The sequence below is a fragment of the Pteropus medius genome, unplaced genomic scaffold (assembly GCF_902729225.1).
Source record: "Pteropus medius unplaced genomic scaffold, Ma_sr-lr_union100, whole genome shotgun sequence".
NCBI lineage: Eukaryota > Metazoa > Chordata > Mammalia > Chiroptera > Pteropodidae > Pteropus > Pteropus medius.
Window position 1 is genome coordinate 2,337,696 of NW_024351647.1, and position 24,468 is coordinate 2,362,163.

General features: G+C 39.4%; 1 protein-coding gene and 1 long non-coding RNA gene across 10 annotated transcripts in view; one reads left to right on the forward strand and one right to left on the reverse strand.

The window, feature by feature from the left end:
• The window catches only part of RASGRP1 (RAS guanyl releasing protein 1), an 86,194-nt gene that overhangs the window by 24,616 nt on the left and 37,110 nt on the right, over positions 1-24,468 (forward strand). The window contains exon 1 of one of the 9 annotated variants that reach the window (XM_039843941.1): positions 21,045-21,237. The exons of the other annotated variants lie outside the window; for them this stretch is intronic. The gene's annotated coding sequence lies outside the window, so the exon portion shown is untranslated. Of the gene's footprint in view, positions 1-21,044; positions 21,238-24,468 lie in introns of those variants that run through there. 9 annotated transcript variants of the gene reach the window in all.
• LOC120587206 (uncharacterized) lies at positions 20,528-23,011 on the reverse strand. Its single transcript, XR_005648890.1, has 2 exons — positions 21,402-23,011; positions 20,528-21,073 (listed from the first exon to the last, which is right to left on the reverse strand). It is a non-coding gene; the product is annotated as an uncharacterized LOC120587206 (long non-coding RNA).

Sequence of the window (24,468 nt, forward strand, 5' to 3'; positions counted from 1 at the left end):
TGAGGATTTTAGCATGTATATTAATTAGGAATATCGACATGTGATTTTCTTTTTTGTAATGTCTTTGAGTGGTTTAGCTATTGGAGTAATGCTGGCCTCATAAAAGGAGTTTGGGAGCCTTCCCTTCTCTCCAATTTTTTTTTGGGAATAGTTTGAGAAGGATAGTTATTAATGCTCCTTTGAATATTTGGTAAAATTCACCTGTGAAGCCATGTGGTCCTCAACTTTGTTGGAAATTTTGATTGCTGATTCAATTTCACTTCTAGTTTGTTGGGAGTATTTTTTTATCGCTGGTTTAATTTAGTTTCTAGTGATCAGTCTGTTCTGATTTTTTGGTTCTTCCTGACTCACTCTTGGAAGATTTTATGTTTCTAGGATTTTATGCATTTCTTCTAGGTTGCTCAATATATTGGCATATAATTGTAGCATTTTCTTCTAACTCTGTATTTCTGTGGTGTCAGTTTTCACTTCTCTTTCATTTCTGATTTCATTTATTTGGACCCATACTCTTTTTTTCTTGATGAATTTGCCTAAAGACTTATCAAGCAGATCTTTGCTTTTCATCACTTTATCTCTTCAAAGAACTGGCTCTTGGTTTCATTGATCTTTTCCATTGTTTTTTAAACTCTATTTTGTTTATTTCTGCCCTGATCTTTATTATTTTCTTTCTTTCTACTCACTTTGGGACTTGTTCTTTTTGTTTTTGTAATTTCTTTAGGTTTAAGTTTAGATTGTTTTTGATTCTTTTTTGTTTCTTGATATAGGCCTGTATTCCTATGAGTTTTCCTCTTAGAACTGCTTGGCTGTGTTCCATAGATTTTGGGTCATTCTGTTTTCATTTTCATTTGTGTCAACATATCTTTCAATTTCTTCCTGCATCTCATTGTTAACCCATTCATTGTTTAATAGTGTATTTCTTTAGCCTCCATGTGTGTTTTTTTGTTTTCTTCTTGTAATTTTTTTCTAGTTTCATATCATTGTGGTCGAAGAAAATGCTTGATATGATTTCATTCTTAAATTTCTTGAGACTTGTTTTGAGGCCTGACGTGGTCTATCCTGGGAAATGTTCCATGTATATTTGAAAAAAAAAAAAAAAAGAATGCATATTCTGTTGCTTTGGGGTGAAATGCTCTAAAAATATCAATTAAGTCCATCTGGTCTGATGCATTAGTTAAGGCCACTGTTTGCTGATTTTCTGTCTGAACGATCTATCCATTTATGTAAGTGGGGTGTTGCAGTCTCCTACCATTATTTTCTTACCATTGATCTCTCCCTTTATATCCATCAATATTTGCTTTATATATTTAGGTGTCTCTACATTGGATGTGTAAATGTTTACAAGAGTTGTATCCTCCAGTTGGTTTGATCTCTTTATTATTATGAAATGTCCTTCTTTGTTTCTTGTTTCAGCCTTTGTTTTGAAGTCTATTTTGTCTGATGTAAATACTGTTACCCTAGCCATTTTTGTTTCCATTTGCATGAAATATCTTCTTCAGTTTGTATACGTCTTTTGCTCTGACGTGGGTCTTTTGTAGGCAGCATATGTACAGGTCTTTATTATTATTATTATTATTATTCATTGAGCCACCCTATGTCTTTTAATTGGAGCCTTTTACATTTCAAGTAATTACTAATATGTTTGTAGTGATTGCCATTTTATTATTTTTTATTGCTTTTGTGATTCTCTGTTCCTTTTTATTCCCTCTTGCTTTTGTTCTTGTATGCTGATGACTTTCTACAGTGTTGTGTTAGGATTCCTTTCTCTTTATTTTTTGTATATCTCATAGATTTTTAGTTTGTGGTTACCATGTGCTTCATCTATATCAAGCTATGTTTATGGCAGTCTATTTTAAGTTGATAATCACTTAACTTCAAACACATTCTAAAATTACTGCAATGTTTACTCACTCCTTCTATGTTTGTTTTTGTCATTTTTTTACTCCTTGTGTGTGTTATATGTGTTTGTGTGTATCTCTTAATTGTTGTAATTACACATGATCTTCCGACTTTACTTTGGCCTTTTAACCTTTGTACTAGCTTTATAGTTGGCTGAGCCACTGCTTTTACTAAGTGTTTGCCTTTGTTAATGAGAATTATTTCCTTTCCTATATTTTCTTATTCATATTTTTGACCTTTTTTCTTTAAAAAATCACTTTACCATTTCTTGTAATATTGGTTTAGTGGTGATGAACTCCTTTAGCTTTTTCTTATCTGGGAAACTCTTTCTCTCTCCTTTGATTCTAAATAATAGCCTTGCTGGGTAGAGTAATCTTGGTTGCAGGTCTTTGCTTTTCATAACTTTGAATATTTTATGCCAAGCCCTTTTGGCCTGCTAAGTTTCTGTTGAGAAATCAGCTGGTAATCTGATGGGTGCTCCCTAACTACATTTTTCTTGCTATTAAAGTTCTCTCTTTGTCTTTACCTTTGGCATTTTAATCATGAGCTATTGTGGTGTGGGGCTTTTGGGGTTATCTTCTCTGCATTTCCTGGACTTCTACATCTGTTTCCTTCACCACGTTTAGGAAGTTTTCCGTTATTTTTTTCAAATAAGTTTTTAATCCCTTGCTCTTCTCTCTCTTCCTTCTCATACCCCTATGATGCAAATGTCGATGAGCTTTATGTTGTCCCAGAGGTCCGTTATTTTATTTGTTTGTTTGTTTATTTTGCTGTTCCAATTGGCTGTTTTCTGCCAATTGGTTTGTAGGCACTGAGCCAATCTTGCATCCCAGGAATAAATTCCAATTGATCATGGTGTGTGATCATTTTAATAAACTGCTGAAATTGGCCCCCTGTCTTCCAAATCTTTCATTCAGTCTTCTGCTTCATATAACTTGCTTTGATTCTGTCTAATGTATTCTTCAATTTAGTTATTATTTTTTTAATTTCCAGCTGGTTCTTTTTATGTTTTTTATCTCTTTTTTGTTTTCTATCTCTTTGTTGAAGTTCTCACGGAGTTCATTTATTCTTCCCCAAAGTTCATTGAGCATTCCTATAACCAGTGTTTTGAACTCTACATCTGGTTGATTGTTTATCTCCATTTTAATTTTTTTTTTTTTATGGATTTTTGTCCTGTTCTTTCATTTGAGATATGCGTCTTTGTCCCTTTATTTTGGCTGACTTCCTATGTTTATTTCTATGTAGTAGGTAGATCTGCTATGTCTATTGGTCTTGTGAAAGATGTCCTGTGAGGATCAATGATGCAATTTCATTGGTCATCTGAGCTGGGTGCTCCAGGGATGTCCCTTGTCTGGGTTGTGTGTCCCTTCCTGTTGTAGTTGAGCCTCGGTTGCTCTTGGCATGTCAGTGGTGGAGTTGGGCCTCAGGCTGACTGACTGTGAGGCCTGGATGTGACCACGACAGGAAAGCTGTTGTGCGAGGGCTGATCCTATGAAGTAGGAGACACTTTAGCAGGACTCTGGTGCTACTCAAGTCCACTCTTGGGGTGTGTCATTTGTGGAGCTCGTTGGACTGTGCTCTGGTGTGATCTGAAGCCAGCCACTGGGTGTGTTGGTTCTGGAATGTCTTAAGAAGGGGTTCTGATTCAGGCCACAGTCAGCCATGTCTTGTGCCGAGCTTGGTATTTCCTGGTAGAAGCTACAAATTGATCTGCAGTTGGTTGCCACTTGGGTTGGGCATGGAGGTACTTAGGAGAGGCTATACTATTAACCGAGGCCGGTTGCACTTATGCTGAGCTTGAGACCCTTTGTCTGGTGCCATGATGTGAGCTGAGGCCAGCCCCTGACTTATGTCTGGCTTGTGGCCACTTAGTTTAATCTGTGTTCTAAGCCAAGACTGGCCACCCTGTATGCTAGTCTTGGGGCTACCTAATGGGAGGTGCAATGCAAGTTGAGACTGGTCGCTGCTTGTGCCAGGCTTAAGGATGCTTAGCAAAAGGTTCAGGGCACACAAGGCCTACTACTGCTCGTTTGGTGTTTTTGAACCTTTGAGAGATTTTAGGAAAGTCTTTAGCATTAACCAAGGCAGGCTACTTGTGTGGAGTGCCTGCTAGAAGAGGCTTGGGTGAGCAAGTGAGTTGGGTGGGGTGGAGTCTTAGGGAACTACCAAGGCAGGGCAAATGGTATTAACCAGGTTAATGGAGAAAACAGATTTGCTGCCCCCCCCCTCATTATCTAGCTGGGTATGAGGAGGGTTCAACAAAGGAATAATGGTGCCTGGAAGTACTTTCGACCCCAGAGAGGGCTGCCCTGACCCCTGGCCCTCCAGCCTTCTCCCTGAAGCTAGTCAATCTAGTTCTTCCCATATGTCCCTGGTGCTTTTCGAACTGCTGTCCCTATGATGGAGCTTAGAATGAGTGAGTTTGTAAGCAAGCGAGTATGTGTGCAGGCCCCTCAAGAGGAACACCTCGGTCTCCAGCTGCCCTCTGTCTCAGGTGCAGTCTCCACTTGTTTTCACAGTCAGATGTTCTATGGACTCCTATTCTCAGCACTTGTGTCCCAGGCCAGGAAGCCTGGTGTGGGGCTGGGACCCCCTTATTCCTCAGGGGAGCCTTCAGCAGCTGAAATGTCCCTCCCAATTCTTATTCACGACACCATGGGTGTGGGACCTGCCTATTCTGTATCTCCACACCTCCTTTCAATCTCAGTGTGGCTTCTTTATATCCTTAATTATAGAAATTCTATTCAGCTTGACTTTAGGTGGTTCTTAATGATGGTTGTTCTATAATTTAGTTGTAATTTTGATGTGGTCATGGGGAGAGGTGATGACAATGTTTACTTACTCTGACATCTTGACTGGCCATCTATAATTTTCCGTAATATCTAAAAAAGATAAGTGTCCTCAAGACCTAAGGAAAACAGATGATTACGAATTACGGAAAATTCAAAGGAATCTATTGTTCTCATTTTTTTGGATGATGAAATAGAGTGCCATGTTTGTATTAAACAGGGGAGAGAAGAGTAAAAAATAAAAATTGGGTATTTTTGGATACATACAACTGAAATAACCTATTCATGTCCTATACTTGATGTCCCACATCAAATTCAGCCTATTCTCTGCTCAACACTGAGATGTTGCATTTCTGGTGTCTAGAAAGACAAAAATAAAACTGGAAACTTTAAACTTCAATTCAATTGTCAAAGATGGGAGTTGGAGTTAAGAGGGAAAGTGTACTTTCCTCCTTGCCCCACCTCACCCACACACACACCCAGTTATGAACAGGAAAAGGCCAAGGACATGATGCCCGATTTCAGCAAGGCAGTGAACTGATTGCAGAAGAGGCCATGGTAGGTCACATAGCATCATGGTCTTTGGAATCCAATCTTGAATCTCTCATTTACCAAATATTGGCCTTAGGCAAATTATTTTACTGCTGTTTTCTCATTTACAAAATGGATAATCTGGAAAAAAATTTTTATCAGCACTAAAAAAATTATTTTAATTTATTTTTAATTGTAGGTGACATACAACATTATATTAGTTTCAGGTGTACGACACAGGATTTCAACATTTATATACTTTACAAAGTGATCACCATAATAAATCTAGTAATTATCAATCACCAGACATACTAATTACGATATTACTGACTGTGTTCTCTATGCTCTACATTAATCCCTGTGACTTATTTTATAACTGGAAATTTGTACTTATTAATCCCATTCCCCTTTTCTCCCAACTCCTCACCCCTAGTAACCATCAGTTTGTTCTCTGTATCTATGAGTTTGTTTTTATTTCCTTTTGTTTGTTGCTTTGCTTTGTTTTTAGATTCTACATATAAGTGAAATACTGTATTTGTCTTTGTCTTATTTAACTTACATAATACTTTACAGATCTATCCATGTTGTTGCAAATGGCAAGATTTAATTTTCTTTATGGCTGAGGGATATTACATTGTATATATGTACCACATCTTCTTTATTCATTTGTCTATCAATGAACATTTAGATTGCTTCCATATCTCAGAAAATGTAAACAATTCTTCAGTGAACATAGGGGTGCATATATCTTTTTGAATTATCGTTTTCATTTTCTTCAGATAAATACCCAGAAGTGGAATTTCTGAATTGTACAGAAGTTTTATTTTTAATTTTTTGAGGAATTTCTATACTGTATTCCATAGTGGCAGCACCAATTTAAATCCTACCAACATTCGTACCCAAGGGTTCCCTTTTCTGCACATGCTTGCCAACATTTGTTATTTGTCATCTTTTTTGATAATAGCCATTCTGGCAGGTGTGAGATTATATTCATTGTGGTTTTGCCTTGCATGTCCCTGATGATTAGTGATGTTGAACATATTTTCATATGTCTGTTGGCTGTCTTTATGTCTTATTTGGAAAAATGTCTGTTCAGGTCCTCTGCTCATTATTAATTGGATTTTTTAAATGTTGAGTTGTATGAGTTCTTTATATATTTTGGATATAACTCCATATTGAATGTATTGTTTGAAAATACTGTCTCTCATTCAGTAGAATGCCTTTTCATCTTGTTGATAGTTTCTTTCAGTGTGCAAAGGCTTTTTAATGTAGTCCCATTTGTTTATTTTTGTTCCTTTTGCCTGAGGAGATATATTGCATCCCCCCAAAATTTTAAGACAGATGTCAAAGAGTTTACTGCCTATGTTTCCTTCTAGGAGTTTTATCATTTCAAGTCTTACATTTAAGTCTTCAATCCATTTTTATTTTATTTTATTTTATTATTAGTTTCAAGTATACAGTATATTGGTTAGACATTTATATGGTTTATGAAACAATCCCCCTAATTGCTCTTTCTCTTCTCTGGCTCTACACCTACCCATTATATTAATGCTGACTGCATTTTTGCATATGGTATAAGAAAGTGGTCTAGTTTCATTTTTTCTTTTACATCTGTCCAGTTTTCCCAACACCATTTATTGAAGAGCCTTTCTTTCCCGTATTACATATGCTTGCCTTCTTTGTCATAGATTAGTTGAGCATATGGATGTGGGTTTATTTCTAGACTCCTTATTCTGTTCCATTAATCTATGTGTCTGTTTTAGTGTTTTGACTACAATAGCCTTGTAGCATAGTTTGATATCAGATAGCGTGATACCTTCAACTTTGTTCTTCTTTCTCAAGGTGCTTTAGGGCATTTCGTGATTCCATATAAATTTTAGGATTATTTGTTCTAGTTCTGTGAAAAATGCCGGTGGTATTTTAATAGGGATTTTAATAGGGCTTGCATTGAATCTGTAGATTGCTTAGGGTTGTATGGACAGTTTAATGCTATTAATTTTTTCTATCCATGATCACAGTATATCCTTTTATTTACTTGTGCCTTCTATTTTGTCAATATCTTATACTTTTCAGAATACAGGTCTTTTACTTCCTTGGTTAAATGTATTCCTAGCTATTTTATTCTTTTTTGATGCAATCGTAAATAGATTGTTTTCCAAATTTTTCTTTCTGCTAGTTTGTTATTTGTATATAGAAACGCAACAGATTTCCTTGTGTTAATTTTGTATCCTGACACTTTACTGAATTCATTTATTAATTCTACGAGTTGTTTTGGTGGGATCTTTCAGATTTCCTATATATAGTAACATGTCATCTGCAGATAGTGACAGTTATACTTCCTCCTTTCCAATTCGGATACCTTTTATTTCTTGTCCAATTGCTGTGGCTAGGACTTCCAGTACTATGTTAAATAAGAGTGCTGAGGTTGGGCATCCTTGTCTTGCTCCTGATCTTAGAGAAACAGCTTTCAGTTTTTTGTCATTGAGTGTGATGTTAGCTGTGCATTTGTCACATATGGCCTTTATTACATTGAGGTATTTTCCTTATATACCTACTTTGTTGAGGGCTTTTCAAATCATAAATGAATGTTGGATTTTTTTCAAATTCTTTTTCTGCATCTATTGATAAGATCATATGTTTTGCATCCTTTTTTTATGTGGTGTATCACTTCGATTGATTTGTGGGTATTGAACCATCCTTGCATCCCTGGAATAAATCCCATTTAATTATGGTGTGTGATTGTTTTACTGTATTGCTGAAATCAGTGTGCTAAGCTTTTGTTGAGGGTTTTTGCATCTGTGTTTATCAGGGATACCGGCCTGTAATTTTCTTTTTGTTTTAGTGCCTTTGTCTGGTTTTGGTATCAGAGTAATTAATGCTATTCTTATAGAATGAGTTTAGAAGCTTTCCCTCTTCAGGTTTTTTTTTTTTTTTTTTTTTTTTTTGGAATAGTTTGAGAAGAATAGTTATTCTTCTTTGAATCCTTGGTAAAATTCACCTATAAAGCCATCTGGTCTTGTATTCTTGTTTGATGGGAGTTTTTGATTATAGATACAATTTCATTTCTAATGACCAATCAGTCCACATTTTCTATTTTTCCTGATTCAGTCTTAGATGATTATTTGTTTCTTGAAATTTGTCCATTTATTCTAGGTTGTCCAATTTGTTGGCATGTAGTTGTTCATGGTATTCTCTTATAGTGTATACCCACTCAACTTTCTCTGGCTTTCTCATCCCACTCCAACTTGTGTACAAGATAGGCCAAAAGCTAGAGAATTAACACCCCTTAAAAGCAGCCTTTAACCAATGACTGATGGAACTTGGTATACAAATAATCCAGCTTGTTTGCCTTGAGTGGGACTGAATGAACTCTTCTACCCTGACTCCAGAGTAATAACTCACTTGACAATGCATCTTTATAAGTTGTCTTTCCTATTCCTCTATCAGTTTTCTCTAATATCATCTTCCAAATTAAGTATTTGTGTTGAAATCTTTGTCTCAGGACCTGCTTCTGGGGAAAACCCAAACTAAGACAATCTAATTTAATTTTCACCCAAACGAAAATGATCTTTAAAATTTTCCACATTATCCTTTTTTGTAGATGGGATAATTGCAAAGACAAAAATTAATGTTGAAAGACAAAAATAGCTTGTGTAACTACAGTAATAAGTTAAGTAATAAGTAATAAGTTTACACACAATGTAAAATATGATGTCAAAAACATAAATGTGGGAGGAAGTTGAGTAAAAAATGTGGTACCCTCAGAATGTGTGTGAACTTAAAACATAATAAATTTATAATAGGCTACTATAAACATAGTTTGTTACATATGAATGTTATGGTAACCACAAAATAAAAACCTATAATAGATACACTAATATAAGAAAAAGAAACCTAAACAAATCACTAAAGTCATCAATCTACAAGAAAAGAGAGCAAGAGAAGAAAGTAACAGAGAAGAACTACAAAAAACAACAATGAATAAAATGGCAATTACACACCTGTCCATAGTAATCTTAAATGTAAATGGACTAAGTGCTCCTATGAAAAGACATAAGGTGGCTGAATGTATTATAAAAACAACAACAATAACAAAAAACAACAAGATCCATTCATATGCTGCCTACAACAGACTCAGTTCAGATTGAAAGACACAATCACATTAAAAGTGAAGGGATGGAAAAAGGAAGGCTGATGTTCTGGACATCAAGATCTTACACTAAAATCTGACCATACACTAGAGAGCAGAATGTTATTAGATTCAAGTTTAGTCTCTGGGTTTTAAGATAGGCTTGGAAGGCTAGAGTGAGTACAGAGGAGATATAGTTAAGAAATGATATAGAAATAAAATCTATGAGGATATAAGATGGCAGCACCTGAAAAGAAGACAAATTAGGTGGCTTTTTCTCTCTTCTTGGTATTAACATATGTTAAGGTGTTGAGCATAAAAGAGATAGGATGAATTATTTATCTCTAAGAGGACAGGTAAAAAAAGGTGTAAATAGATTCAAACGTCAGCAAAAACATTGCAACTTCCCATTTATAAAGATATTAAACATCAAAGCAGGAACTTCCAATTCTGGCCATAGTGGAATATTGGGTATTGTAATTATTTTCTTGCTATAAACAACTATAAAACAGGACAAAATATGTGAAACAACTATTTTCAGGTACTAAAAACAGGACAGACTTGTGATTGTGGATAAAATGAAAAGATACAAAGTAAACTCAACATATACTTTTGCTTTCTGCCTGGGGGCACTTTACAAATTCTGGTACAAGGAACTAGATACTGGAGAGTAGGATCTTGCCTGGCAGAGGAAATGGAGTTTGTGTTCAGGAGTTCTGGGGTGGCTGCAGTTTGTGGGATAAGAAACTGAAGAGAAGGATCTCCTTTAGTCTTTGGCCAAATACTAAACTGTATATGAATATGGTAAGACTCCTTGACACCAAATACAGGGAATCTGTGAGTCAGAGGAAATCTCATATTCTAGAAATATCACAGTTCCAATCAGACAGAATGGAGAGATATAGTGCCGTGGGCATTGAGTTGGGACATGAAGAAGATGGAAACATAGGAGTTTAGCTACTCTAGCCCTAAAATAAGGGCTCCTCTTAACCCAAGCTAACAAAGCCTAAATCCAAGCCTTGATCAATTTAAGGCTCAAGTAAATTAAATGCTCCTATAAAAGAACATGATCCAAATTCTCCATATTGTATCCAAATTCTCAATATTGTATCTACAATGCCTAGCATTTAATATAAAATTACAAGACATAAACAAGGAGAATGTGACCCATAACTAGAAGAAAAAAGATCAATAGAAATGAACTCAGAGTTAGCACAAATTAGTCAATAAGGAATTTAAAACTGCTATTATAAATATGTTGAAGGGTTTAAAGAAATGTAAACAGATGGGTATTTGCAACAGAGAAGCAGAAACAATAGAAAGAACCAAATAGAAATCTTAAAAGTGAAAAATAAAATATACCAAAAGGAAAAATTTGCCGAATGGGCTTAATACTACATTGGACACTGAAAAAGAAAAGATGGTAAGTCAACAACTCAGAAAGAAAAGATTGGAAAAAAAAAAAACCCTAGAGTTTCAGGCAATGTAACTAGAGCTTATATGGAAATGAAAGACCCTGAAATAGCTAAAACAATCTTGAAAACGAAGAATGAAGCTGGAAAATTCACACTACCTGATGTCAAGATTTACTATAAAGCTGTAATAAGATCATATAAGGATAGACAAGTATATTAGTGGAACAGAATAGTGAATTGAGAAATAAATTCACATATACGGGCAATCAATCTTCAACAAAAGCACCAAAGCAAGTCATTGGAAAAAGGAATGTCCCATTAACACATAGTGATGGAACAATTGATACCCATGAAAAAAATGACCGTGACCCATATTTCACACTATACACAAAAATAATTTGAGATTAATTAGGTACCTGAATATAAAGTTAAAGCAATAAGGCTTCTGGAAGGTAATATATGAGAATATTTTTGCAAACTTGGAGTAGGTATTTTTAGACAAGATACAAAAGACTTAACCATAAATGATGTATTTATAAGTTGGACTTCATAAAAATCAAAAAAGTTTTGCTCATCAAAAGAACCATTAAAGAAGTGAATGGCCAAGCCATAGAATGGGAGAAAATACTTGGCAATATATGACTTTGACAGGAACTTTTATTTAAAATAATAGAGAGTTCCTGCAGCCCAATAATAAAAATAAGCAATACAGTTAAAAATGGACAAATTAGTTGAATACACATATCACAAAGGATATGTAAATGCAAAGAAACATAAAAATTCTCAACATTGTTAAGCACTAGAAAATATGAATTATAATCACAATAAGATAGTGTTGTACACCCACTGAAAAGGCGAACATTGAAAGACTCATAACACCAACTGTTGGTGAGAATGTGTAGCGTCTGGAACTCTTAAACATTACGGATGGGATTGTAAAATGATACAATCACTTTGGAAAACTGCTTAGCAGTTTCTTATAAAGTTAAATATACACCTACCCTATGACCCATCAATTCCACTTCTAGGTATTTATGCAAGAGGAAGGAAAACATATGTATGCAATATGATTTGTACAAGAATGTCCATAGCAGCTTTAGCCATAAAAACTCACAACTGGAACAACCCTTATGTCACTCGACATCAAAAAGAATAAACAAAATATTATTTATACAACAGAATACCTACTCATCAATGGAAATGAATAAACTACTGATATAGTTAACACTGGTTAATCTCAAAAACTATTTTTTTCCATGAAAGAAGCATTACACAAAAAAATACTATATGTTCCGATTATATGAAGTTCTAAAACAGGTAAAACTAACATGATCATAAGAAATAAGAATAATGGCTTTATGGTGGGGTGGGGTTGGAAGAACAGACTGGGAAGATTAGGAAACTTAGTGGGTCATAGAAATATTCTAGATCTTGAAAGGGGGTTGGGTTACATGGATGTATGTATGTGTCAGAAGATATCAAACTATGTATTGAGCCATGTGCCTTTCCCGGTACTCAGTGAGATGGGAAAAGTTATTTGAAACAAACACATCGAAACAGGTTACCAGAAAAACTGGTAGAAGTCCCTTCTGTAGGAACTTTAAGTGATGGGAAATCTCACAACCGTGCCCATGTGGTAGAGCTTGCTGGAAGGCAAATCAAGACTTTCCAAGGTAGCAGCAGACAAGTGAAGATGACTGACTTCTGTTTCACCTCTGGTTTAATTCTTTGAGTTCCTCTGTGATGTGTGTGGTCAAGTTTGTGAAGGCAAAAGATCTAGAGGGACAAAATGTTTAATAACTCAGAAACCAGAGCCCCCTTCTGATGACTCACTGGGCAAGGATGGGAGATAGATAAAACCCTGACAAGAATAATGTCCTTATTTAATGAGGTGACTTGCTACTAATGAAATATTCTTTAGAACACCCCAAGAACTTAAGAGGTGAAATGATAAATTACTTGAAGTTTTATTCATAAGGCCATGCCAGGCCAGAAGAGGGGTTCATTGAAATTTACCAAGAACCCACACATTTTCTTCATCCTTTTATTCATCAATTGTTTTACCAGAGTTGCTGAAATACTATAAAGTAACTAGCATTCAGTCTTCCTGTGGGTCCTCCCTCTGGCAGAAGTGTTATTAGCAGTAAAAGGCCCAAGAGTTAGATGGCGGGAAAGGGAAGGAGAAGTGTTTTAATATCCTGGATAAAATGCATCATTGCAAAGAGCGAAGAACTGGGTAATCCTGAGGATTGAGCTATTGATGTCCCTTCATTAATGCCTGCAAAGCGATAGGCCCCAGTGGGCACTTTCATGGATACCAGAGGCGGAGGGGATAGAAAAGACTTCTCAGACACCACAGGCAAAGACTCTCATCCAAGAGAGCCTGTGAAGGCCACAGAAGAACTGACAGTTTTATTTTGTAGAGTATGAGCAGCCAAGGTCTCTGGCTTTAGGAATAAAATATCACCTCAGAATCTGGCTGTGCAGGCCCAGGAGAGTAGGGAGTTTTGCTGATGTACAGTAGGAAACTTCCTGTGGCCCAGACCAATTACTTTTGATCATGGTCCTCTGGCTCATCCCAGATTGATTTCTGATGGTGTTTTATAAATTAGGACTAACCAAGCCCCAAGGAGTCTGTAATGTTGGCACCAAATCTCGTATTTATTAAGTACTTCTCTTGCATCTAGCCCTGAAAACAACTGGAAGACTTCACCACTGAATTCTGAAATTGGAAGTGTCTTCCTGGATTCAGTAGCTCATAGACCTACTCCAGGGCAAGGAATGAACTAATTGTTCTAATCAGCCCAATCAAACTTGACTGATCATCAGATCCCAGGAGAGATTTTGAAAAATACGAGTTTTTTTGCCCCGTCCCTAAATATCATGATGTGATAGGTATAAGATAAGGACTTGGAATTTTTTGGTGAGGAGGTTGTTTGGGTTTTTTGTTTGTTTTTTAAGCTACCCAGGAAGTCTTGAAAAGTCAGTCAGATTTAATATATTTATTTATTTCTGGATAAGCCTGAATATGTTCATCCTGAGGTATAAAATGATTGTTTTTCACCCCTGAAACTTTCTATTAATATTAAGTCTTCCCCACTAGAAAAAGAAAAAAGATTACCTACCGAAGCCCCAGATTTTACCCATTGTGAATTTTTTTTCATTATGTTATCTCCTCTCAGAATGACTATTATTATGCAAATATGACTCGGAGACTATTGAAGTCTCTCATACCTTAACAGATCTTTCTTATGGTTTCCACAGTTAACCACGAGGTCTGTGGAAAGGTGGGAAGTAATGGGAAAATCACACCAACTGGGGAAAGCATTGAAGTCCTTACATACTTCACAGTCTACTCTAGACCTATTTCACTGGCTACAGGGTTATGATTTTACTTAATTCACAAGTATGGATCAGGAGCAGATGTGCTAGCTAGTGCATATGAGAGACCAAAGGTGAAATAACAGTATTTATCCCACTGTGATAAAACTTAGCCAAGCAGGTGAAGCCAAAGCCTTGCCAACTCTCAACCTCATCCTTGCTGACTTCTTGTACATTTTGGGGGTCTAACTTTATCCGAAAGTGAGTGCTCCCGTATCTCTGTGACAGATCTGGGCAGCCGTAGAGTCATTGCTCCTCATTATCACGGATGGCCTTCCCTGTGGCTGCTCAGCTTATAAAGCAGGCAGGGAAGGATATGGACAGGGAAGGAAATTAAAGGTTAAGATGCAATGCTGGCAAAGTGAGGGAAGAAAAATAATAACTGCATTTGGTCAAGCTTTCTAAACAACAAAATTAGTTGAGATCTGCAAAAGCCAACCATTATGTTATACTCCTACATAACTTCACTGTAGCAACAAGCACGCATGCACGAGCGCGAGCACTCTCTCCTTCCCTTCCTCTCTCCTTAGCCTTCCTGTGGTGGCTGTGTCTCTTGAGGGGCTATGCGGCTAAGGAAAGATACACAAGTAGCAATTAAAATAAGATTCAAGGGTTTTTTTTTTTAAATGATCCACCTTGCAAAGAACCCTTAGGGCTGAGGTTGTAACATGCAACAACCTGACAATTTGAACAGAATACTAAGTGAATGAATATTGCTTTTCTTTTCCTGTAGACCATCCACTTTTGTAGAATTTTAAATAAAGATCTGAGTCAGAGCAACTCCCAGTTTAGCATGTGATGTTCCCATATGAGCCTACATTTCAACACTTATTTGCCTACCCGACAAGTGCTTTCTCATTCAACCAAACTGGACTTTACATCCTTTCCCCAATATACTTAAACCATCTCATCTAAAAGTAGAAACTATTTCTTCCCCCACCCACAATACCTTTACCTCCATCTTAGTCCGTCAAAATTTGACCCCTCCTTCAAGCCCCACCTTAAATGCCACCTCTTCATTGAGGTTGAGACATTTCTTCTAGTCAAATCTGGCTTTCCCAGACCTTCTCCACACTGCCTTACAGGTTCTTGCTGTATTTTCTACCATATTCTAGCTGGTAGCTTCTGGCCACTTACTGGGACAGGGTCCTGGTTATCTTTGCACGCACACACACAGTACCTAGCACAGTGTTCTTTGAACAAAGAACCTGTTCATGTAAGAATAGCTAAGCCTGGAACTCCAACTCTGCTACTTGGTGGTAGTATTATACATAAGCCAGTTGTTTATCCAGGGTGATATTCAAAATATTTAATAACTGGTATGGCACAGGTCCCCATCAATCTGAACAGATGCCATTTGGACAGACCGAACATCAGCCCTGTAGTCTTTCTCATCTGCTAAATAGATATGGTCCTTCCTACCTCATAAGGATATTGCGATGATCAAACAAGATTATACATGTGAAAATATTTTGTAAATGGAAGTGTTATACAAATGTGAGTCAGGGCTGTTTAGTGGTATTTCCAGGGCTTGTGTGTGGGCTTGGTGGCCCTGCCCTCAACCTTCCCCTCTGTTCTGCTCAGAGCAGGCTCTCAGGAACTGAGACTTGTTGACAAGTGTAACAGGACACAACAAATTGGAAACTCTTGGAAACAAACTGTTAGATCCCACAGAAACTCAGGATATTAGCTTCTTCAAGCATTACCCCTTACCTTTTAAGTCCTAAAAATGTAGTTTTTCAATAGATAAACTTTGGAAGATCTACTCAAAAAGCCTGGAAAAGCCTTTTCGAACTTGAATCTAAGCTTTCCTCACTTGAGGACATCCTGTTCTATTGCACGATGACCTTAAAATTCAAGATCCTAAAGACATTTGGGAATCTCTGTCAGTGTGTCAAGGGCCAATCTGTCTAGATCTGTAAATGGAATAAATGCCAGTGACGTTAACACATTGAAAGAAGAGTACAATTCTTAGTTCCTGCTTGTCAGGAACTTGTCAACAGTTTCTTGACTCTTCTTTTTACTGTGCTAATTTCTTAAAAACTGTGCTAATTTCTTCACCATCTACTCCCTACATCCCTTCACATCTCCAGATACAAATTCTTAGCTATTTCTTCCAAAAGCGTTTAACTCTTAACTTGTATTACGTGAGCAGTAACTGTTTTGTGTTTATCAGCGGTTGCCAGTGGTTGTCTATCCTTACATACTGTAATTTAAGTAAAGGAAATGACCCCAGTGTAATGTTTACAGAAGAGGACTAGAGATTATAGGGAACCGATAAGAAGTAGACACATCCTTTCCCTTATCCTTTGAGGATCCCCATTTAAAAGGCCATGCAAGTCTATCATAGACTAAAAACCCTAGAATCATAATGATAAAGTAACCAGGACAATAATTTACAGCCCCGTTTCCTGCCACTTCCTAGCTGTGGGACCACTAATGAGTTATTTTACCTCTCTTGAATCTATTTCCTCATGTGTGAAACAGAAACACCTACCACTCAGAGCTGTGGTAAAAATTAGAGTGTCTATAACATAGCCTCGCCCCTATCTGGCACATGGAATGCTCAGTATAGGGTGGTGATTATTATTGTTGGTATTCTCATTCAGCATGCAGGCTGGCTCCCAAAACCCTCAAGTGCTGGCTCCAAAAACCCTCAAGTGCCGAGATTAAAGATGTGCCTTTAATCTTCACAGCTCTCAGAATGAGAAGCAGTGAGATACCATGGAAAAGGTGGGGCTTGAGTCAAAAGACCAAAACTCAGGTCCCAACACCATCACTCATCAACTGTGCGGCATTAGACAGGTCACTTCACCTCACTCTCCGTTTCTTCACCTATGAAATAATACCCACCCCACAGAGTTGTCTTGCTCAAATGAGCTAAAGTGCACGGAGAGGGTAGTCGGTGAGAAAGCACCATTAAATGTACATTACTAGTGCTTTAGCAATGGAGCTGGGGGTTTTGTGTGCCCATGTGACAACTGTCAGACAGCCTAGATATTTGGGACCCACAAGTCAACCAGAAATTACAGTGATTTGGACTCAGTTCAGGACCTTGTTCTCCTTAAGAGATATATAAGCTTTCTTATCTTGGCTGATCTCCTGATTATCTCTCTGCTGGGAAGGATGGAGGCAGGACATTGTCAAGCTCTCATTCTGCAAATGAGCAAATCGAGGCTCAGAAATGTCCAGAGCTTTCCCAAGGCTGTGCAGCCTGGGTTTGAATCCCAGGTCCGCCACGTAATAGCTAAACTTGGGAAAGGTACCTTACCTCTCCTTTTGCCTCCATCCCTCATCATCAGATGATAGTAATGTCACCTATCTTGTAGAGTCAGCACATGTAAAGACTCTCTGGTGCACAGGAAGCCTAACATGTATGTTAACGAAGAGAGAGCAACAGAGAAAGACATAGGGAGAGAGAATCAGGCCGATTTTTGAATATGTTTCATTTCTTCCAGTCAGATGCTCCATTTCCTCCATCACTACCAAATCTTTCTCTTGGTTCTTCCATCTCCCAATTGGTATCACTATTATGAGTTTCAGTGTTGCATTTGGGCCGTTTCTGTAAGATGGTGACACAGCACTAATTCCTGACTTGGGTTGTCTCGAAACATTCTTGTTTGCTCTTGGCTCCTTAGTATAGGGCACTTTCTTTCAGGTACTGAGATTCCTTACCCACCCATGCAGGCCTCCTCTCAGAGTTGCTCCCCGGGGCCTTGTGCAGATTTCTCTCTAGCACCTCAGTAAACTCTAAGAAATTCTTCCATCTGAGGGGAGGGTGCATTTAAAACTTGGGATTGGAAATAGGTTTTGAAAGCCCGCAACTAGCTCTGCCATGGAGTGGGACCACGCTTGAGGGGAAACCAGGTCCAATCTCACTGACACCGACGGTGTCACAAGGCAGAGTGGACTGCCATTCTTTGAGTTGTAGTTAGAGTCAATATTTCGTGATAAATAAATTTTATTTGGAATAGTTAAAGCAAAGAGAAAGACAAAATAATGTCCCAAATCCAGTAAGAGAAATAAGAACAATTCACTGTTGTAGTCAGTTTACTAAGCATTTTTTCTGTTTTTAATCAAATGTAATCTAATCCTAATGACAGCTGAAGAAGGGGAGAAGAGACTTTCAGAATAACTTCTATCTGATTACAAAAGACTTTGCTCAGTTACTTTTACCACACGTGGTGATATGACGATGTTTCTGTACAGGACTGTTCACTGCAGAGCGTTATAAGCCAAGGACAGTTTTTATGGTAAAAGCACAATTTGTGGTAAGACTGTACTCGATGAATTGCTATCATGCGTCAACATACACCAACTGCTTCAGTCCTGTTATGACCTGGAACGAGGTTATCTAGGCAGGTAAGTGTGTTAGGATCAAGTCACACATTGAGAAGAACTTTCTGAAGGAGGCTGAATTTGAGGCTAACCAGTCTCAGCTAGACCGTGCTATTTTACTGCATATATGGAAAGTTCCCTTGAGTTGCTTCTTAATACCTTTTCAGCTTGTCAACAAATATGCAAAAAAGGCGCAGAATTTAACAGACAAGAATGAAGCCACAGGAATGTGCTCCAGTGAGCAGGGAAAAAGCGCTGCCCTAGATTTCCTCCCCTGTTTTCATTTGTTTCTTTGGGTCCACTCCCCCTTTGCTAGCCTCTCCCCCAGCCACATGCTGGCAGCGCTCTGTGTCCTCTGGCAAGCTGGGACAGGGCCCCGCTGCCCGTTTGCCCCCTACCAGGCACATTTCTATGTTGCTGTGGTGGGGAATTATCACTGTGTGTGAGCCAAGTAGGCTGCGTCAGCAAAGGATCAAATCACAGCTTAACTTCCCAGCCAGATAATTTGATTGTTCCCAGGGAGGTCAATGGGCCCCAGAGAAGCAGCCAGGTATTCAGTGGGTGCTACCTTCCAACAGTGTCTCTGAGAGTTTGAGGTCATACTGTCCTCAATGCTTCAGAGTCGATCACTGAGTCTGCCCAGGACCTGTCACGCCTTCTCCCTCCCCTTATCTTTTAGTGCCAGCCCAGCCTCCCAACCCTCATCCCCAGAACTGTGTCCAGTTTGCAGAACCGAAGAGGACAGCTGACCTTGTGACTTCTCAGACCCCTGATTCTTCAGACATGACAGGTCCGGTCGAGGTGGCAGTCCCCAAGGCAGACCGGCTGTCTTGCACAGCAGAGGCGACATAGCTAAAAGCTATTTTTCACTCGAGGCAGTTCATGCGCTTGGTTAGACATGTGTAGATTAGTCGCTCATCCAGAAAATCTAGGTCATCTTTGCACAGAGCCTCACAGTCCAGCAGAAAAGCCATGCCCAGGGAGACATGTTCCTGTCCAGGTCTGGGTCAGCTGAGGATGGAGCGAGTGGCTGCTGCAGTGGGGAGGGAGAGGTGGGCCAGCACAGGGGGATGTGAGCCCACAGGGGACTTGTTTTCACCCACGTGGCCGCTGGCTCACAGGCTTTCTGGTTTCTAGTTGTCCTAGCTAAATGGTGCCAGTAATAACTGCTTTGTGTTAATGTCGTGAAAAGTAGTGGCTTTCAAAGTTCAGATTTGCAGAGAGATTTTTAGACTACATGTAACATAATTGCAGTGAGCAGGCGAAGAGGTTGGTCCGTATAGGTATAGGGCTTCTTGGGGAGAAAGAGAAGTGGGAGGTAGGTAGGGAGTTTAGCTGTGCAGCATATGTGGATGAAAGTTAGAGCCCTTCTCAGTAGAACTAGTCTTCACCCCACTCATCTCGTAATCCCTGAGGAGAAGCAGGTACATTGTGAAGAGCCCTGGGCTAGGTGTCAGACGGACATTCCTGTCCAGGAGCCTCTACTCATCAGCCCTGGGACCATGGCCAAGGAACAGTTTCCTCATCTTTAAAATGGAGCCCATGGGCCCTGCTACTGCACACAGTTGTGCGACTCAGGTGTTCAACACAGACAATTCTGTTTGTTGAAAATGAGTGCTAGAAAAACATAATGTACTGCTATCAGGTGTTCTCATCTAGGGAGAATAATAGTTCTCCAGGGCTAGCTGGCTTCGGAGATGGCTTTTGGGTACAGGCGCATGTTTTGTGTCCGTGTCTGTACCTAGGTGCTGTGCTACTTGAAACCCCTGTCCCTCCTCCGGCTCCACTGCTCTGACCCAGCCGGACAGTAAATAAGTATCAACAGAATGAAGGGAGGAAAGCACAGGTTCTTTTTTTCACCAAGTGTCTCCCCAGTTGGCCTCTCTGGGACAGGCGTCGAAGGAAGCCTAATGAGACCAAATCCCCTTTATGTAGGGATGGGTTAGCCAGGTTTCTCTTCTCTGATTCCTTGTCTTTGGCCATCATCACCCGCCAGGGGTTAGGAAGGAGCAGAGAGAAGAGGTGAGCCTAACCAGCCCTTTTTTCACTTTTTTTTTTTTTTTTAAAAAACCTCTGCTTAAAGGCCTGTTGCAGAAGTTTGAAATCGCAGGTCATGGTTAAATGGAGGCTTGTGAATTGTCCATGTTGTGATGTCACCTGGCATTGCAAATAGATAAGTAAAGGCTAATTGTAACCAAGAGACTCAGAGCTCCTGGACACTGTATTAGACCAAGGAATAGAAAATATTCTAGCTAGACTACATTTTTCTCACTTGTCAGGCCCCACACCATTGGCCTGGGTGTGATGTGCCAGGCTATCACAGAGGGAACAAGAGCAGGGCTAAATTTATAAGGAACTGGGGACTTCTTTTCTCCCAAATCTCACCTTACATTAAAATTTTTGTCCTTGGGTTAGAGCGCTATCCACTCCAAGAAGTTGCTATTGCAATGCAAATATTCCGAGAGGAGTCGTCTTTGAAGTCCTTCTCTTTACCAGAGGAATATGTAGATCTGGACAACTGCTCAGTCACCAGGGAAGGCCCAGGGGGCACGAGATTCAGAGTGAAATGAAGAGTACAATTGTTTCAGGAGCACCTGGGAACAAGGACACCACATAGGAAGGAATACAACAAGGTGTTGAGCAGGCACCAGTCTTTTTGACCTTAGGTCCACTGACCAGACCTACAACCGCGGCTCGTTGGAGCCGCCACATCTGGATGGAAGCTAACTGCAAGCATCAATTCCCAGCTCCACATTCAGTGAGTCCACATCGATAGCTTGAGATTGGCCATAGTGGGAGTGTTTACACCACAGAAATCTGCAAACACTACAAATCAGGGACACCCCCTCCCTGTCACCCCAGGAGAGCTTTTCTTTAAACTCTTACCAGCATACCACTGGCAACAACCATACTGATTCTTACACATGCCCTGGGAAGTGAGACTCTGTCCTTAGCCAAACAGTTGCTTTTTCCCAGTTGTTCTCCTCCTGCATCTTGAGGGGCCAGGGACGAAAACAATGTCAAGGTGGTGTCTGATACATGTTTTAAGCTGCTCAGGTAGTAGAAGCTCTGAGAATTCTATGTATCTCCATGTTCTTTCTTCACATGTACTTCCTGCCCCAGTTGCAACTGTTGGCACTAAAATATAAAATAAAACATAGAACAACAAGCTAGTGAACTTATTTTCGGCTTGCCAATTCTTGTGCACTCTCCAAACAGGATTTAATGAATGTAATAGTCTTGCTGTCAAGTAGGTTTTGTTTCTTTAGAACATTTACCTTGTTGTTATACATTCAGAATTCTGTGTTCTTCCTGGAGCCTGTCTTCTTGTTTCTGGAAAGACTGACCTCCATTCACCACTTCAGCCCTGCTGTAGGCTCTAGATCCAACTCTGCCTGCATAGTTTCCTGACACTAGCTTTCCAATACCATTTTCTGGTCCCTGGTTTTCATGTACCTGTTATTTTGTGTTATGCCCCCAACACTGACAGCCTCCCTACCCTCAGCATACCAATTTCTGATGTTCTGCCTTTGGTACATTCAAATCCTTTCAGATATCAAGAGATTTCCATGGAAACCAAAACAAAGGAGAAGAAAAGGCTCTGTTCTGGAGTTTCTCTGGTGCTAGACATGTTTTATGTCCATTTCACAGCAAGTCACTTCTGCCTCATCTCCCAGACAAGCCTTCGCTGTAGGAAAGTCGCCCCACCTCTTGTCAGCACCAAGCAGGGCCTGGAATGCAGCCATTTGCACGTTTGCTCTCACAGGATTCTAATCATCAGGGAGCAGTTCATCGCTCTTAGAGGCAAATAGCTTACTTAAGACTAAACCACAGAAAGGAAAAAAAGAGTGTGCAGGAAGAGGGCTGGACCATATGGCCTCTTGCATCTTGAAGTTCTGGGTCACCTCACCACGGATATCAAAAGATGCTTCCTGAACCACCACACTGGAGAGTGCCTCTCCCTTCTCTGAACTTTACCACTGTTCTGCATAGCTTCCATGGCTTCAGTCCTCACAGTTACTGCCTGATATTATTAGATTTCTTGGACGTGTGTCTTATTCCCCAGTTAGACTGTAAACTCCTCAATGATGGGCTTTCTTATAGCTCTTCAGATTTCCTTGGGGACCCAGGGCAGTGCCTTGCACAGAGTAGATTGTCAATATTGGTTAATCGTGTTCAAAACTGTTTTTAACTAAAGTAGAATGAAAAGTTGCTAGAATATTTAGGGAGCTGTATCCCTTCATTGGAAAGGTACAAGCAGAGGCTAGATAGCCATCTGTGATGCTTTTAGGAGAAAATAATGCATCGGATGGAAGGTCAAGATAGAAGATGTATAAAGTGTTTTCTGCCCCAAGATTCTGTGAGTTCACGAAGTATAGCTTTTGTCGCCATGAGTCTAATGAAGAAAAACGGGTTGTTGCTTCATAGACAAATGACTCCTAGAAGCCACATTATTTTTCTCTGTGGAGCAAATGGTCCACAGGTTGGGTGAGTCATTGTATACTTCTCTAGCAGCATACGTGACTACCCAAGTCAAGTGACAGAGTATGTAACATTGACATTTTGTACCTCACTCAGATTTCAATCCTTTAAAAAAATCTTCCCCCGAAGTGTGAGGAGGAGCAGATGGCAGTGAGAAATGCATTGCACATTTTACTTATTAAAATTTTTAGTATGACACCCTGCATTTTTAAAAAGCCTCAAGATGCAAACAAAACGAAATTATTCATTGAAATATTTAAATCAGCTTACAGCAATTATATCAAACTATCAAAATAACACCCAGCAGCCTGGAAGGTAGATTCCCTTTGACCACCCACTTTGAAATCTGACTTTCAAAAGTACCCTTTTCCCCTCAAGAAGAAGTGGATGCTCTGTGAGATGAGGGCAGGCAGAGAATGCATCCTTGATGAGGTCATGTGGAGGAGGTTCAAGGTCACGTGGGGGAGAGTTGGTGGTGGGAATGAAGGCAAGCGAATACTCAAGACATTCTCCTGTTGAGAAAGCAGTGTAGGGGGATGTGGTTCTGGACCTAGGTACAGAGGTGCTTCTTCTGTCACCCTGTCTCTGCCTCCCTTTGCTGAGTAAGTCATCCCCTCCTGGCCTTACCATTTACCAGCCCTTACTTCACAGAGAGCATGTGAAGATTAACAAGCCACAGTGGGGAAACATCGCGGAACTGGAAGAGAGGGTGCAAGGTAAAAGTGGAGCATGAATATGATTGTGAATCTTAGGCAGAGCATCCTTCTTATTTTAAAGGCAACTTCATTTGTCAATATCCATCAACCAAGGCTTCCATGAGTATGTCAGAAATCACCAGAGTACAAAAGCTAGTCTTCCAAATGTGCATTGGTACCAGTCTAATATCCCAGTGGCATCTCTCAGATTTGTAGCCATAAGGATTGGAAGAGATCTTAAGCTCATCCACGTTAGCCCCCTGCTTAACACTTGAATTCCTTATCGACCGAGTGCAGTACAAAGAGGATGGGTTTGGGAATCAGACAGACCTGGAGCCAGATTCTAGCGCCTCCACTCATTGTCTCTTTGACCTGGAACAAATTACCTAATCTCTCCATTCTTTAATTTCCTCAGCTATAAATCGCCATCACCACAAGAGAACATATCTCTACCAACATGGCAGAGTTGTGAGAATTAGAGATTACATCGTTAAAGTGCTTAGCACAGCCCCTGGTATTGAGTAGGATTTCAATAACTAAGAGCTGCTCTGCCAGTCACAATCATGCTTCAAAAATATCCCTTTCCAGCCTCCTTTTGGATGCCTCTGTGCTGCATATGCTTCCCTCGTTGGACAGTCCTAGTGGTTAGAAGCTTCTGCCACATGTTGTGTCCTGTTCTCTTTCCTATAACTTCTGTTCATACTCTGTGGTTCTTTCTTTTGTGGCCCCACTGAACATGTGTAAACCTTCTCCCACAAGTAACATTCCAAATATTCAGAGATAATTCTAATCTCTCTCCTGAGTCTTCTGCC